Below are 19,141 nucleotides of genomic sequence, written 5' to 3' on the forward strand. Positions count from 1 at the left end.
CACTTATTCGACATTCTTCACGTTCCTTCCTCCACCAAATGATTGGCGATGTGATGGATAGCGAGCCACCGTAGTCGGGGACGCCCTAGGAAGACATGTCAGATAATTGAGTTGGGCCATGTGACGAGTCAGAATAATAGAAGAGTATGTGTGATGTATGTATTTGATGAATGAGGCAAAGAGTGTGTACCGAGACTGAGTTGTTTGGCGGTCCATCCTCTCTGCCTACCCCTGCGGTGATGGTTAGTTAGTTAATAAATATGTACGTGTAAAATCCACAGTGCAAATTTGGTATTGCATGTCACATTCAATGGAAGTCGGGGAATAGGCTTGCATTTTGGCCTGACCTTGGATTTTAAAAATGGTTAGTTTCCGAAATAGTTAATTAGTTCAATCGTTTCGCAGGACCATTGATCCCATCTTTCCCTTATTTATTTATGATATGTGTACTACCACTATATTTAACATTTTATACTTACTTACTATAACCAAATATCAAATTCCTTGTAAAATATTATATTCGTATTCATTCCTGAGAACATTCGTATTTGTTATGTATGGTAATAAGTTGAGTATTTAAGCGATAGATGGCGCTAGTCATAAAGCTTACTCCAGAGTCCGTCAGATGCCGCTAGAGTTAAACAGATTCTTGTGAGGTTACAGTGACAGGGAACAAGCTTCTCGAACCAGAGAATTACCAACCCTCGGGTAATGAATAGTGTAGCTAAATCCAGACCTATTATGTGTAACGTAAATGAACACAATTATAAGTAGAACCTTTTACTATATTTAAAGAGTTTCTAACACTAAAATCTGCAAACTAAGACACATATAACAGTATTCATTCATGATGATATTCGAATTCATTCATGATAATATTAGAATTCATTCATGATAATATTCGAATTCATTCATGATAATATTCTTCAAATAAATTGAGAACAATAACACATTGAGGCAGTATTGCAGAAAGGTTCATAATATTTATATCCGGGGGTAAAGTGCAAAAACTTCGGGAAGTGATTCTACATGATAGTACAAGTAAAAAAGGTTATTAACCAAGTTTCGATATTTCTATGTTTTGAGGCAGTTTTCAAGTACAAAAGTAGAATTGTTTGTATCGAGAAAATAACATTCTCTAACGAAAAACATATTTTTGTATGGAAAAAAAAACAACGGAATTTAGAAAAAAGTTAATGTCTTTTTTATTTAAACCATCATGTAGGTTCATCTCCCGAATTTGTGTACTATACCCCCGGACACCCTGTATATTGTTAGAGCATTTACGTGAGTATTGGTAAAAGTCTAAGATAAACAGCAAGCAAACAAGTTGAAAATATATCTCATTAAAAAAGATATAGGGTAAAATGTATCATTATTACTCTCTATTTTCAGATTAGGAAAATATTATATTGATAATTATTCATTATCATTGGACTGGTGTTTAGTTACGCAGAGACTGTCAGTAGAAGTGCAGTCGTTCACCAGTTGTTGTGGAGCAGACGTCTGTTTAGTGTTCAGTCATCTTGTTTATTGATTTAACTTTCCGGCCAAATTCTAGATGACAAGATGAATTCGTTTGCCTTCTTCCTTTTGATTGGGGTAATTAAAAGTTATTTCTATTTTACTTTGCAATTACCAATAATAAATTAATTATTTTAACTATTCTTTCAATTGATAATATTAAGCTATTGTGGAGGTTTACAAGTGTGTTAGTTTTTATAAGAATTGTACAGTATATTATGATACAAATTTATTAATTATACGTGGTTAAAATACAATACATTTTTTAGTATTTTCGCCTGGGATGAGAACGGTTCTTAATCTTAACTAGTGAATACACGAGTAATAATAACAAAAGGGAAGAAAGTGTGTGGAGAGATGGAGAAAAATTTTGAAATCAAGAATTAAACATTTACAAATCGTAATTGACTGTTAAGAAAAAAAACAATGAAAAATTAATTGATATTAGTATTAATTGATATTACCACAGTTTTAATATAAATTTATCACAATTAAAAATAGTTTTTATTTTTAACAAATAATCATGAAAAATGTCCAATTGTAGTAATTTTTCGTAATTGGTACCTATGTGTTTTAGTTGGTGAGTTATTTATTGCATTAGTGTTGTTAGCTTGTATTTGAAGTAAAATAGTGTGCCTGGAACGCCTCCTTAGAACATTTAAACCAATGACGTATAAAAATTCGGGTCTATCTATTTTATTATTTAGCAGATTATGTAGAAATAGATTAATTAAATGTGCGTCTTTTTGTAAAGTTAACATTCCGTTGTAATTTTTTAGTTTTGTAAATATGAATGTAAGTTTTTTTTTGTTTTGCCGTGTTGCGCTAACTCCTTCTTAGGTAACGTTTCGGACAACATTACAGTGTCCATAATCAGGGCAGATTATCGCAACACGGCATAAAACCCCAAAAACAAATAACAAAAATTCTTTTTGCTGTGAAAATCTTAAATCATATATCAATGTAAGTTTTTAAGTTAAATGTTTTATTAAAGGTAGGTGAGATCCGTCCCTTATTTATCAATCTTAATGGGTTAGATTTCTCTTGTCCTAATGGTTAGGTGTCGGCGTCGCAAGTTCAATCCTCGATTATAATTCAGCAACTTTTTCACATATCGTGATGGCCCAGGGAGGAAATCAACTATTATTAAGTTATTCGTAACATGTGAACGTGCGTCTTCCTTTTTTGAACGAAACATCAAATAAAGTAAAAATAAAAATTATTACCTGAAAAATATGTTACAGCTCTTCCACATTAATTTCATGACATTTTCAAGATTAAAAATAACAGAAAAACATATTATGATGAAATTGATCAGACTCTAAACCTTTCTCCGTGTGAAAAAATTTTCTAATTGGTTTATTTAACATTTTTAATTTTGCAGTTTTTTTTGTCCTACTTTACTACAAATCATCCTTTTCAATAACCCTTCACGTAGATTCAGAAATAATTAACACCTCTTTCTCAATCAACACTCAACTATAATTATTTATACTATTCACCACTGTCCAGATTGTGTTGGCTGTTGAACTCAAGTCGAAATCTCGATATTTTTGGAATTTATTTTTGTATGTCACTATGCAATGAAAGAAATACCATATTTATTATGACTACCAGCGAGGTCCTGACTTGACTTTTCATTTCTCGAGTTTATCTCTGTCTTGGCTTTTTTCTTTTTTACTGTCATTATTATAATTTATATATTGATTTTTATTTCGTGTTACTAATTCTGTAAATTAGACGTCAGTCCGTTAGTATATAAATTTTAACCCATAAATTTAAAAAAAGTACTCAATATCGGGACATAAATACAAATACCTATTAGAGAGTTCATAAATATATCGACTGTGGTTTGGTAAAACCCTTCAAATCACTAATTGAAAACTTTACAGTAGACGATAAAAAAACTATTATTTACGGATTTGTAAAAGTAATTAAAATTTTGAAGTTCATATGAAAGTGGATAATTATTATTTTTTTTTATGTTAAAACAAAAATTTAGTTTATAGCATTAAAAATGTCTTAATCAGCAAATATGACTTTACTTTGTACTTTGAAGACTGTTCCATATGAAACTAGTTAAAAGTAACATTCCCAAAAAATGTGGCTTGCAGGGTTTCACCAAAACACAGTCGATATCATACAACTATGCCAGATGTTATTAATTATCGGTCAATCTCTCCCATAAGAGCACACTGAATTCAAACGGTTTTACACAATCGGTTGTATTTTTATAATTGAAAAGATTTAAAAATCATTTCACCAACCTCAGATGGGTAGCTTTGTCAAAATATTGATTTGGGAAAAAAACCTAATCCGAGATCTTCCTATAAACATCAATTAATAATTAAATAGGTACGTTGTATTGTTCACGCCGATTTTATTTGATTTTGTGTAACTAATTAGACAATCTGAAACAGCTGAAAGAATGATATTCTTGTGACAGTGACATACTAAAATAATTTTACTGTGACAAGTAAAAAATATATTATAAATAATCTTTATCCCATATCTATATATCACCACTGACCCAGCGCGTTTATCATTGCTAAATAGAGTTATAAAAATAAACAAACTTCAAACCGTGCCATTAATATAATCAATTAGGTAGGACCTAATACAGTTTTTCATTTCTTAATTAATTTATACATTATTATTAAAATAAAGCAATTGGTTTTTAGAAGTGATGTTTACAAAGTTATTGTTTTATTTTAAATTCAATTTCTGAGTTTGACCTGGTTTAATTCTACACAAAGTATAATTTTTATCATTTTTTTATGTGTAATTATGCGAAGACTACAAATATAACTATCCTAGTACCTACCTGTAGTATTTCTAAGTCTTCCACAAAATAAACTTATCCCAAAATATGGGTCAACTGTTTGCAACACTTATTGTTTGCAAACGTTGATTGAGGCTAAGATAAAACCCGGAACAGGGTTCCTGGGATTCATGCCCAGAGCATAAATATTTCAAAAATGTTAAATATCTTAAAATTTTGTAGATCCCCATAATAAATTTGACGGCCGGCATAGTCCAGTGGTAACGCATTGGACTGCCATTCCGAAGGTCGCGGGTTCGAACCCGGCGTGCGCAAATAAATTTTATTTGATTAATTTGTGTTATTTCACAATTAATTAATTAAAATAATATATAGTATATTTGCGGCATGTTCCAGAGTGGAAGATACTACCAGTATCGCCCTGGTGTAAGACCACCATTCAGAATTGAAACGTTGCTCCAAATGGCTTTAGCCGTGTTTAGTGACTAGATCTGAATAGCCAGGTACTTCCCCACCTTCCTCTTTCCCTTCCCCACTTACCTTCAGCCTCACAACATCCCCCAATTGGGGATGCCATAGTCTCACTGGCTCCAGACGGGAGCAGTTGGGACTCTTGTGAGGTATTCACTATAAAAAAAATAAAATAATAATAATAATAATACATAATGACAAATTGCGAAAATATTTAATTTTTACGAGCACGTGTTCCGATATCGTGTTCCGATATGCTAATACATTCAAATTTTAATATAAGTTTATCAGGAAACCTGTCAATTAATTGATTAAGGGCCTGCAATCCCGTATCTAACGGAAATAAAATAATGCTAATTTATTAAAAATCTGATCAAATTATTCGTAATTCTATTAATAACGGAACTGCATGTCTTTAACGAATGTATTGGCAGATTTCCTAACAAACTATGAGTAAAACACGAATGTGTTATGAGGATGTCGGAACACGTGTTCTTAAAACTTATAGTATAAGCGCATAACCACATGTTCCGAGATATTTTCAATGTACAAAATTGTATTAGGGAATGGCCTGCAATCACGTTTTCAACAGGATTTTAATAAATCAGCAATACTCAATTTTCTCGTGTGTTATATCATGTTTTCAAATAGAATTGAAAAAGGAATGTTATTGTTCTTTGTCCTTATAGTATGTACCTTCCTACCGTATAGGCATACACATGTTTTATTTTGCATCCTAGAATGCTGCATAATGCAATAATAGGTAGGTATTGCTAAGTATTGCATCGCACTTCTAAATAGCAAAAAGCAAAGACTACTTTCATCAGGTTGATAACCGCTTTTATTTTAATTACACACAGAAACATAACAACTAATTATAATTGTATTCAATTTAATGTTGATTTCAGCACTTTGATGTAATTTGTTACATCTAACCCGCCTTTGATAAATCGGTGCCTATTGATACATTGAGAGCATGTTCTTATCAGACAAGTGTGATAACTACACGTGAAATAATAGTACTTTCTCTCCCAACAGTGAGTTCACAAGTAGACAAATAAATCATCAATAAATTGTTATATGTCTTTATAAAAGAATTTCAGATAAGTTGCATTCATTGTTGTTCTAAAACAACACTGTATTTCACACTATAAATGTTGATTGATTTATTTTGTTATTATTTTATTATGAAAAGTTGTGTTCATTTTATTACAAGAGTTAAGTATAAAGGTGGCAATTTCTTTCAACCATCACCGATTCTTAGAAACACTTATCTCCTATCAATTCACTCATCTAAATACAAAACATCTTATTCCTATCTTATGTTGGTAGGTAGGTACCTACTGAATCCTCTTCTCTATCTCTTCTATATATCTTCTCTATCTCTTATATATCTTTTCTCTATCTCTTCTCTATCTCTTCTGTATCTCTTCTCTATCTCTTCTCTGTCTCTTCTCTATATCTTCTCTATCTCTCCTATATCTCTTCTCTATCTCTTATCTATCTCTTTTCCATATTACATTATAGTCGCCACACGCATTTGTCTGTGCGCCTAGTCCTTCTAAACTACGGAATGGATTTTGATAGAGTTTTCACTGGCATTTAGTGAATTTCTTCCAGAAGGTTTATTTATAATAAATGCATATTATATTTACAGGGACGGTCCTATGCAAGCACAATTAGAGAAGTCCTTTCCGGGCGCCGGATTGTCAAGGCGCCAAAGCGCTGATAATACCCAACACCTAACAGTGCTAACACATCGCCCTTGAGATTATTTTTCACAAAAAACGGCGCTACACAAAGATACAAATCATTCGAATTTTAATGATTACAGTGATCACCTACCTAGGCGTATACTGGTTTTGACAAGGGGCGTCACTGTATTTTTATAAAAAAGTAGAGAAAAGTCGAGTAACGCCGGGAACACGTCAGCTAATAGGTTACTAAAGTGAGTCTCGGAGATAAATAAGTTCACGGATCGTAATACTAATTTCGGTTGTGACATTTTAACATTTGGAAGTGTTTGTTTGGAGAATTCAGACAAGTGATTAAGTAGGTAACCTACCCACAATATAATATTTTTAACAGAAAATTATTTTAATTCTAATTTTAAAAATTGAAACTGATATCAGATTCAGAGAATTCAGAATAGGTATATGTAATTTTTCGTGAAATCTGTCGACAGGAACAAAATACCAGGAACACAAAAATGTTACAGGGTAATTTGTTTAAATTTCTGCAGTTGCACTAATTTCACAATAATTAATCTACATAAGATATTTAAAATATCTAATTAACTTCAAAACAAAACATGGACCACAGAAATACGATTGGGTTGTTTTTATAAATATTTATTGCTCAGTGACAGTTAGTAAAGTTGTTAGATCACAGGGACACGTTTATATATTTTTGAATGTATAATATATTTTATTTTTCGTGGATTTACGCTGATTAGATTCTTGTTTTATATACTTATTCATGCTAGACTTTTAATTCTAACAAGATTCTTTAAATACGAAAATGTTTTAAAATTAAACAACTCAATTCAGTGGTAATTAATTCCGGTTTTTTCCACCCTTAACACACCCGGATAGCGGCAGATAACACAGGTTTAAAACTGTTGATGCTTCATAATTTTATCAATATGTCATTGTGTTTGTGTTCATAACAACCATACCCTGAACAGAGCTCAATAATAAGTATGTAATAAGTGGAGATAGTACAATCTGGCCATTCCAGAAATGTCCAGATTCACTTGCGTCACTTATCATGGGTCGTGTAGACGGACGGGACGGGTCCGGTCAGGCCATGACATTACTCTTGTTCTTGTTTACTCCAGAGACATTTTTATCCGAATAATGGTACTAATACATACATAAACCACACCAGTAGAAGTAGGTGGATATAGGCAGTATTAATGGACGTATCGTTGATAAACGGACGTGACTCAGTTATCAAGCCGGTAACTAAATGTAAACAAAATTAAATAACAAAGCAATCATATACCTAGTGGTTTTGACCTTTTTTCTTCCAATTTAAGCAATTTTGTCATGTCTTCACTGCTGTGATGGAATGGCTGGTAATTTACACGTTATTATACACGGTAATTTCCATCATAATAGGTCACCCCAAGTGATACGCTACTTTTGGTGATTTAGTAGAGGTGCCCAGTTTCATGGGGTGAGGTTGATACAAGTCTTAGCGGCTGATGCGTCTGCTCACCAGATTGGGAGAGACCGGTCAGGAAAGACCCTTTCATCCAGTCTCACAAGCAACTGGAACATCAAGGGCATTGCTGGACCAATTAGTACAGGAACAATTATAGCACTCCGTTATGACGTTTTCCGATTAAATAAATGTGATGTACCTGATCTAATAGCCTAATTGTAACAATTCCAGATGCTGGTCTGTTCCCCCTCAGCGACACAGGCTGGAGTGGCGTGTGGCGAGTGCAACAGCCTGCAGGTGAAGTGTGTCAGCAAGGACGCGGTGTTACCCTGCGCAGGTTCCCCTGCCGCCAAGCTCATCCGTTGTCCAGCCGGAACGTTCTGCAACGTCAACTTCATCCCCTGGTGCCACCGGCCGGGTATCGGCCACCCCACTCTCTGCAGCTTGTGATGGTGACGAGCCTAGATGTCAACTTGATCATATGCCAAACAGGGAGAGATGTTTGACCACGAGCTGCTTTGATGTCATCAACTTTAGTGGAGCATTTGACTATCAGAAGTTTCTCGTCTCTTCAAAGGCCTCAGATGGGGTCTCTACAAAATGTGGCTTACGAAGATCCTGCCACCTCTCTAGAAAAGGCAACGTTATCCAGTACAATAATAATCAATTGCATTTGGAGACACGGGACACGGCTTAATACATGGAACATTAAAGCTGTAGCTTCTCTTTCTGTTAAATTTTTCATTTATGAGAAATGAAAAGGTTGCAATGGAGCTTTCAGCGGTACCTACGGCACTATCGTTCCGTCCAGTTTAAGCATAGATTGTACCAAGTTCTCTTGTAGCATCCGGTGGTTCACCGTCGCTTTACAAGTGGCATTAACACTAAAACACTGGTGAACATAAATTGATTTGTGAGTGGATACCTAACAAATAATGACGCTTATGAATAAGAATAGTTATGGTGATAAAATTATTATTCTTAAAATATTTGTATCAGTCTATGTATCAACCGTCTAAAGTTTATATATTTTAAACAACAGAGAAATTATCAGAAAAACACATTCTTTAATATGTACAAACCTATTTATTTACCTACTCGTAAAAAACTAAAACAAAAAACCTGTATCCTTCCTCAAAATCGTTTAAAACCTAATGTTAACTATAGGGTTAATATTTATATTATTTAATTACCAAAACAACACTTGGTTGCAACTCTATAAGACAAAAATATAAAAATTACCGGAAATGAAAAATAAAGCATTAATGTAGATAATTTGTACCGATATAATCGACTGATTTCCACATATAATTAATTATGGCACAGAGCTATAATAAGATGGGTTAGATAATTACTTTATGTGATGAATAAATAATTTATAAACCATTTTTTTTTCTATCTTATGTACCTACATCATTAACAATATTTTCCCGACGTCTTACTTCAAAAATGCAGATAATTAAAAAATTCTATATGTATTAACTATTTTTATAACTATATTTTATTTCCTCTAAACTTGACACAATATGAATATTCTCGAAATTTATTCAAATAAACTAAAAATGTTCAATATTATGTCAAAAAATGAGAATTGCTAATTTAATAAGAACATCTTAAAATTATTGGCATTCCGGTTAAATATTGGATTGCCGGTCGTTTCCTGACAAACTTTTACTAAATTCATAATACACATTAACACGTGTTCATGCACCATTTGTCTTAATATATAATGACGAAATGTGAAAATATTAGTATTTTTATTTATTTATTAATTTTCGGGAAATCGACAGTTTACATTTAATCGGTTTGTACATAAGTATTATAAAGCCAAAATAAAACCAATTATGGATTTCCTCCTTGTGACTTTACCTCTACTGCGACAGCATAATATGGAATAGGTTAATTAAATTTGTAAGAAAGGAATAGGAATTAAAAAAATTATGCAAAACAAAAGATTAAATTACAAAACAATACATTTATAGCCATGGAGAGAGATTAATGAAGACATGTTCCGACATCGTGATAATACATTAGTATTTTACTAAAAGTTTATCAGGATAATCAATTCATTCGCTGAAAAGGAAACATTGATTGAACTATACTTATTACTGTAATCTTTGTAGCCTCTGAATTGGTGAATTTTCTAATTAATTATTAGCATACTTCGAAACATTATAGAGAGCAGTCAGTCTTGTCTTACGCGTAGGTACACGCAAGGTTATAAGTTTAGTTAAATACATGGCGTTCAATCTGCCATTCGCTAACTAAATCGGTCATTGTACGCCTTGATGATAAGTGGGGTCAAATTAGTCCATTAAAAAGATGTAATTACGATCTTCAATTGGAATTCCTAATTCGTAATTAATGGGAGAGACCCAGGCAAAGCGGATGTGTTAAGGGAGATATTAAATAAAACACACAATGTTTGCATAACATACAAACTTTATAAAGTGTAATGTTAAAAAAATGTTTTTCTACAAAAGTAAAATAAATGAAAATGTAATATTAATTAGAATTATAAAAATAATCTAAATTAAAAAAAAACATCTTCGTATTGTTCACTTTACCCGGGTACCCGGGCAAAGTGAACTTGGGCTCCGGGCAAAGAGAATTAGGAATCACAATCGTAGTAGAAGTAAAAACCATATCCACTATATGAGGTGCATGATTCGTGAGCCCAACTTTTATACTGGCTGCATTGAATCCAATGCTCTGTTAATGGTTCAACATAATTTTAGTCACAATTAAGACAAAACAAATTTTTTCAAACTTTTAGTCCGCTGTTAGATGGGCCAAGTTTTTTTTCTTTAGGATTTTATTTTTTCGAATGTTGGCTTCATTTTTGTCTTTTTGTATGTTTTTTATGGAATATATAATACGCAATTGCACATAATTAATCAGAAAGTTCATTCACTCGGGCAAAGCGAATGGTCCATCCGCTTTGCCCTATTCGCTTTGCCCAAGGCAGTATTAAATAACGTTTTGTTAAAAAATACAATGTGTTTGCTGTATTTCTTAACTAAAGTTAGTTTTTTAGCCATCATTTCCCATGAAACAAATAAACGTTGGATGAAATAAACTAATCTCTCTCATGAAAAATAACCAAATAATAATAATCACAAATACCTTACCTTTGTTTGTCGGATGAAAATTCATCTCTTTTCGGAAAATATCTACCGTTAATTTATGAACAACATTTAGTTGAAGCAAAAAATATGAACCTGCTCGATTTTTCTTCAACAATATAAAGTATCCTTTTTCTTTTCTTCCTCTGGTGCTTTATCCTATTGGAGGTTGACTATCATCAGGCAATCTTCACCCTACAAATGTTGGAACAATTCTGCAACACTCACTCTACCTACAAGTCACTTAGATAATAAAATCATGAAGTTATAAACATTTTATGGTTAGTTTTTTCATATCTTCAGAAGAATTTTTAACACATGTAAAACTTCAAAGATAATATTTGTTTTATTAATTAGGTAAAAACCTTCTCCCCTAAATATTGATGATCTAATTCACCCGGAACAAACTAGAACAGACGGGTGCAAGAAATTATGATTATTATGTCTTGTTTTAAAAAAAATGAAAAACCGCTCGTCCCAGTTAAACATTGTGTAACAGTACTGTAATTACATATTTTTATGTGCGTAAAAGGACATCACTTATCCAAAGTATCCTTGGGTAAAGTGCAAAACTCTGCATGATCTAGTACTAAATGCAAAAAAAGATAAATAACTTTTTTCGAATTTACAATGTTTTATGTTAGTTTTTAGGTAAAAAATTTAATTGTTTGTATGGAAAAGATAAAATTCTTATATGGAAAAATATTTTTGCGAGAAAACAATGGACTTGAAAAAAGTTGTTCACCTTTTTGACTTATATCGTCACGTAGAATCACCTCCCGAAGTTAACGTACTTTACACCCGGACACCCTGGATAGAAGAATTATTGATTGTGGATATTTTTTCCAAAGTTAATTTTAAAAACAAAACTTTATGTTAACCCCTCGAACTTAGATAAAATAATATGATGTCCTCAAAATATTCCCACTTGATGTTCAAATAGATTGACTGTTTTTTTTAATTTACCTTTCTAGCAAAATATAATTTTTGAAAGCAGGTGAAAGAACAGATTTTACAAACGGACAGGCAATTAAAAATAGTAAAATTTTGTACGCTAACACAGCAAATATTTATTACTTACCAATGATATTTTTTATAAACTTTGTATACCACTTTATACGAAAATAAAAAGCACATAAAAAATAAAGGTTATTGTCACTTCACTCTTTTTTTTACCTATGTAAAAATAAATAAAAAATTACAATTCTTAACCTGGTTAACGGTTTGTGGTTTAATTTTTTATAGAATAATTTCAAATTATACTGGAACGTATACGGTAAACTTTTAAACATAAAGAGAAAGCTTGGTGTTTTCTCATTCTAAATCTGTTTATATTATATTCCTGATATGATAGAGAGGGAGTTATTTTGTGACAGATATAGAACTATGAGGCGAGAGTGGTTTAAAACAAAAATAGTTATGGAAAATTAGATAATTTATCTAATAGTCTACCACCCCTTCCTTAATAACCAAATAAACCAAAACTACATTAACACGTATTCATTGGAATCAAAAAATAGTAAAAATACCTATTAATAAAGGTTCCAGAATACATATCTTCATCGCACTACTTTTTCTGTATAATATCTTCTAGGTATCTTCTCAAGCCTCAAACTGAGACAGGGCTTGGATACAAATGTGCGATCCTTTAACGAAAAATCTGTACATCTGGCGTTGTTATTAATAACTTGCCGTGAAATGTTTTTTCTTTGTAAAAATAATAAATAAATGTTTAAATTAGGTTTAAGAACAAAGGGGTAGATTCCTCATTAAATAAAACACTTTGTGGAAGTTGAAATTACACCGAATTTATTGTTGCTTTTTCCAAAGTTTATATTGCTACCGACACTCTGTGGAAAATCACTCCACCAACGGAGAGCGAAATATAATTGTCACTTTGGGTTCCTTTAGCTAGAAACTATCGAAGAGAAGTGAGCTCCCTAATCAAAATTGGGGCTTAAATAACATAATTTGGCTGCCTTTAAAGAAGGTGTAAACTAGCGCCATCTGTATTCTAAATCAGTTACTTTATATAAATTATAATTGGTTTGAAACTCGGAGCAAATTCGAACAGTGATGTATGGTAATAAGGTTGAGTATTTAAGCGATAGATGGCGCTATTCATAAAGCTTACTCCAGAGTCCGTCAGATGTCACTAGAGTGTAACAGGTACTAGTGAGATGATATTGACTGGGAACAAGCTTCTCGAACCAGAGAGAATTACTAACCCTCGGGTAATGAACAGTGTAGCTCAATCCAGACCTATTAATTGTAATGTAAATAAACACAATTATAATAAAGAACCTTTTACTTTTTACAAAGAGTTCCCATCACACAAAATCTGCATAGTAAAAGCAGATATAACAATTAAAAAATATATTTTTTAGAAAGTTAAAAAATCAAAATTGAAAAAAAAAATTACAGACACCCTCCCAGTTGTAGGCTGGGAAAAGAGGAAAAATAAATTATGCTTCTAAAATTTCATACAGTCTTTAAAATAACCACGGACACCTAATTATTAGTTATCAATGTTATTTTCATTTGAACGAAATGTATTTGTGATAGATTGGTAGCAATAATTAGTAAAGAATAACCTCTCCTTCTCGCAAATAGTTCTGGACACAAAATATTTTGAGAATGTTTTTGGAATATTGACACTTCCAAATAACAGCACTTTAAATGTCTTAGCAATATACCGACCTCCGAATTTAAATAAGCAAGCATTCTTGTCAGAAATATCCTCTGTGTTTGATAACAATATTAAATCAAATGAAAGTGTTATATTTTTCGGCGATATAAATTTAAATTTATTAAATAAAAATGATGCTATCATAATAAATTATGAAAATATCCTTACTAATAACTATTTAAAAAAATGTATAGATGTCGCTACTAGGGAAGTAATAGTTCTTCAGAAAATAAACCGCTCATGTATCGATCATTTTTATGTGCGTTTAAGTGGAAAGCTACCAGCTGGATTATCCAGTACAATAACTGCGTGCGTGTGTGACTATAACATCGCAGACCACAATACAACGGCTGTTAGTATACACTATAACTCAATAGATCATTTCAAATCTTCTGATTCTAATAACGTGAAAATTCTTTCGCAAAAACTGATCGATAAAAATATTTGTAATTATGATTGGAAATCGCTTCTAAAAGAAACCGAATGTTCTGTTATATATTTAAAAATTAAAAATTATTTTGATGACTTGTACAAAAACAGCACGATTGAAATTAGCAAAAAATCTAAAAGCAGACCTCATGCCATAAATGACTGGATATCTACGGATGCACTATATAAAATTAAAAAAAGAGATTATTTATATAAACGTTGGAAAAATGCTCCAACAAACAAATACTATGAAAAAGAATATAAGTGTTACCGAAATGTTTTAAATAAATTGTTACTTAAATTAAAAACCACATACTATAATGATAAATTCAAAAATCTTTTTCAAGATTCAAAAAAAACATGGGACGAGTGTAATCAAATTTTAGGAAAGAAATGTAAAAATAATTGTGACCAAGTTGCCTCCAAATATTTGATGAAAGATCAGACCAAAGAAAATGTAAATAATGATTTTGTTAATTATTTCTCTGATAGTGTTTGCAATATGTTACATAAATGTAATTACAGGACAACTGGGTTTGAACCAGAGGAGATGCCTCAAACTATGTACCTACCAAGGGCCAAAATTTCTGATATAGAAAGCATTGTAAGACAACTTAAAAACTCTTCTCCTGGAATTGATAATATCAGAATGAGCGATATTAAAAAACACATATCTACCTTAGGTCCAATTATAACCCATTTTGTTAATAGAATCATATTTGAGGCAAAAATTCCAGATGACTTAAAATGTAGTATCATCCGACCCATTTATAAAGGCGGTGATCACACTGTATTGGGTAATTATAGACCGATTAGTATTTTGCCATCACTCGAAAAAATCCTTGAAAAATACATTCAGCTGAAATTGATTAAATATTTAGAAGATTTTTCTATTATTGATACAAATCAATACGGCTTCCAGAAAAAAAAGGGCACTGAAATGCTAATTCAGAAGTTTGCCAGCCTAATAAATAATGAATTAAATAGTAAAAATCATGTATTAGTCTTATTTATAGATTATTCCAAGGCATTTGACACTATTGATCATAAAAAATTATTGAAAATATTAGAAATCATAGGAATAAGAGGGAAACTTCTAAAACTCTTTGAAAATTACTTGAACAACCGATGCATGAAAATAAAACTTTTGAACACCTTAAGTAAACAAAGGAAAATATTAGCAGGCGTTCCTCAAGGTTCCATATTGGGACCAATTTTATATATTATTTATGTATCTTTTATTAAGTACATTTTTAAACATGTAAAACACTTTGTATATGCGGACGATACTGCATTGGTGATTTCTCGCAGTGATTTGCAATTATGTATTGAACTATTACAAAAAGATTACATTGAACTTTTGAAATGGTCTCACGACTCTGGTTTAATTATAAATGCCAAAAAAACTAAATTGATACATATTAGATCACCCAATGCTAAGGCAAATATTATTACACCTGAAATAAAGACACACACTTCAAATTGCTTACATGTTGGTATTCCTGCAATATGTACATGTGAAAATATTGAGCTGGTCACAGAGTATGTATATTTAGGTATTATTATTGATTGTTTTTTCAAATGGGACTTACAAATAAATAAAGTATGTGAACGTCTGAGATCTATTGTTAATAGATTATATAAATTGAAATTCTATGTTCCAATAAGTACACTTAGAATAATTTATTTATCACTAGCTGAATCTATTATAAGGTATGGAATCACAGCTTGGGGGCTTTCATGTAAAACAAATATAAACCATGTTCAATCAGTTCAAAATTCACTAGTTAAATTATTAGCTCATAAAAGTTTATACGAACAAAGGCATAATGTTCCATACCTTTATCAGAATCTTAAAATTTTGTCAGTAAGATCAATTCTGTGGTATAAAATTATATTTCAGCATATGAATAGCCCTATATACATAAATAGACTAGACCACACTTACAATACTCGTTTACGTTAAATGAAGGACTAATTGTACCTAAGCATTTAAACAAATATGGACAAAGAACACTGGACTACATGATACCTAGGTGCTTAAATATGTTACCTGCTGAAATAAAAAAATGTACAAATGTAAAAACAAATATTATGTTGAAAAATTGGCTCGCTGAAAGAAATAGTTTGTATTAGAGTCTAATACAAACTATAGGTAGATACTATCACTGTTGTGTATATTTTTTTACATTTTTAAAACAAATTGTTATTTTTATTGTTATCACTGTTGTCATTAAGTAAAATAAGTTTTTATCTTTTTTAAATATTTTTTATGTGAAAAGTTGCCATCGACAAACTACTGAAAAGTAGTTTATTGGAACTTTTCTATTTTTTTCTGTATTTTTATTTTATTATTTACTGTAATATGTATTTTTTTTGTCTTGCTTTCTTTAAATAAAAAAAAAAAAAAAAAAAAAAAAAAAAAAAAAAAAAAAAAAAGCATCTGTCGGATAAATATGTAAACAGTTTACACTCTAGTTTAATTTCAAAACTACTTCACAACTTTACTGGGAAGAGATAATAACATAATATAAGTGATAGTAATGATTGTTTCGTATCGTATTATTAATAGTCAGAAAATATGTACAAAATTTATACCTAGATGTATAAAAATATATTGAAATTTTTCTGTATAATTGCAAACGGAAACAATTTGTTATGAAAAATGACAATAAAAATTACGTACGGCCTTCTCCTTAGGCAGGGGGAGACGGGGCGTGCTGTTAAAAATATTAAGAAAAAAAAAATATAGATAGAAAATATAATAGACTGTTTATTCACAAAAACAAAAGCGTATTTATTGTAAATTGTGCAAACTTTTAACAATAATATAATTTTTTTCAATAAAAATGAAATAGAAAAAATTATCAAAATGCCCCCTGCGAGAGGTGGCGACTCGTGACTTTTGGGTGTAATAAAGTGCTAATATTACAAAAATGGCATTTTTGTATTGTAGCTGAAAACGTTTTTTTTTTTTCGATAATTCGTTATTCAGGAAATTTCAGTTTGTCAATCCGCAGGGATTTCATATCTGTTTCCTATTAACAGTATCTTTTCAGATGTAAGTGTTCCCAGCAGCAATAATTTAGTCGCCACACGGAAAAACAATGGTAATTTTTTAATGCCTTTTGTTTTGCATAATGTAATCAAATGTTGTGTTTATCTTCGAGTACCTACGTAAGTGCAAGTGAATTTTGAGCTACGCTGAACCAACCGCAATTCTCTTTCCCAGAAAGATACACTAGATGTCTATAAAGTATTAGGTAGGTACCTACTAATTATATTTTCACAACTGTTTTAAGGTTATAAGGTTAGTAGACATGTAATGCGTTAAATAAGTATAAAATATTATATTTACGGTAAGTGAGTCCAAAACTTAGGTAGGTACCATCTCACAGGCTAGTGCGGAGACCATCACCCTAAAGAGAAACAAAAATCTAATATGTGTGGAATTTATAAAAAATATTTTATTAGTTAGGTTTGGGTAGGTACCTACGCCTACCTATATCTAAGTCATTAGCTTTCAACAATCAAATTATTTCCAATAAGGGTTCGAATTTCACAATTGAGAGCTCTGGAAATAATGATTCCGTTACCTGTGCCTTTTTGTGTCAGGATAGAATGAAAATCAAGTATGTATCTGCTTATATATAAATAAAAATGTAAATGTTTGTTTGTTCAAAATCTTAAATCTCTGAAAGTTCTTCACAGATTGCTTTGAAATTTTGGCAACGTTGCATTCGAATACGCGTGTGTTTTTATATACTTACCTATATTATATAGATGTCACCTGTGACGGCTGTGAGAGGTAAAAACATGTTTTTTTTTTAAAAACAGCGCCATCTGTTGGACGTAAAAGCAACACGCGCTATTGTTTCTATGTCTCCACAGACAGACTGATATAGCTAGTTTTATAATATCTAATAATACAACATAACACGGGCATGTGCCTAGCATGGTGGTAAAAAAATCCTCAATGCATGTAACAAACAATTAAATGAATAAAGAAACTTAAAAAATAATTTTGTTCTTCAATAATTGCCAATAATTCACTTGTGAATTGATTCACTTTTATTTAAAAAAAAAATGACAAACATTATCAACATTTTTAAAATGTAAATTTAATAGATATAGGTAGGTAAGGATACTTTGTATCCTGATAAAGAAACCATTGATTTTGAAACATGTTAATATTTTTATTAACAATTTCAGGACGAATCATATTGTTATCCGCAGTCGGAAAGTTTCACTCGCTAGTTTTTCTTTATATATTACTATTTCTAGTAGACATCTGTTGAATTATATAGTTGTAATTTATTTATCACCGTTATTCTATCCATTACCTTCAATACTTGTTGATAATCTTAAAATAAAGCTGACCGCTTTAAATAGTAGTTAAAATTAAATAATAAGTAGGTACAATAATTATTGTGTTCAGGTTTTCTTTTGCTTATGTGTTGATTATTTTTTTTTGTGTCAACGTGTAGTCTATAAGTAATTGTTTTTTTCTGGAATATATCATAGATATAAAATATGGACCCTTCAGTACAATTTAAAACCTAGTAATAATGTGGTCACCCTAAAAGTTTTGCGAGTAATCGGTGAACAAAAAAAAGCGGTGTGCAAATGTAACTAATAATCAACAAAATTCAAAGTTTAAGGTTGTGGAAAAAATATTACGACCAAACTAACAAAACATTTAGAATATTTAACGTCTCCGAAGGGTTATATTCTGGTTTGAACAAAGTGTGTTATTTTCATATAAATATTTATTTATTACACAATATATTTTTTTAAATATTTTGACATGCGCAACTAGGAAGATTTTTTCCGTTTTAGGACAGTAAGCTTCTATTTTAATTGTTTAAAAGGGTAGATAATCCAATAAAACAACACAACTATTGTAAAATTCAGATTCATAAACTGTAAATTTGAAAAATCCGGGAACGACGT

The 19,141-nt window shown here is 31.1% G+C and overlaps 1 long non-coding RNA gene across 1 annotated transcript; it reads left to right on the forward strand.

Moving 5' to 3' along the window:
- The first annotated feature begins 1,515 nt into the window (after positions 1–1,515).
- Positions 1,516–9,321, forward strand: LOC149425310 (uncharacterized). The gene is made up of 2 exons (XR_016305676.1): positions 1,516–1,602; positions 8,177–9,321. It is a non-coding gene; the product is annotated as an uncharacterized LOC149425310 (long non-coding RNA).
- The last annotated feature ends 9,820 nt before the right edge of the window (positions 9,322–19,141 follow it).

The sequence above is a fragment of the Hesperophylax consimilis genome, chromosome 3 (assembly GCF_061612785.1).
Source record: "Hesperophylax consimilis isolate HC1 chromosome 3, BYU_Hcon_1.0, whole genome shotgun sequence".
Lineage (NCBI taxonomy): Eukaryota > Metazoa > Arthropoda > Insecta > Trichoptera > Limnephilidae > Hesperophylax > Hesperophylax consimilis.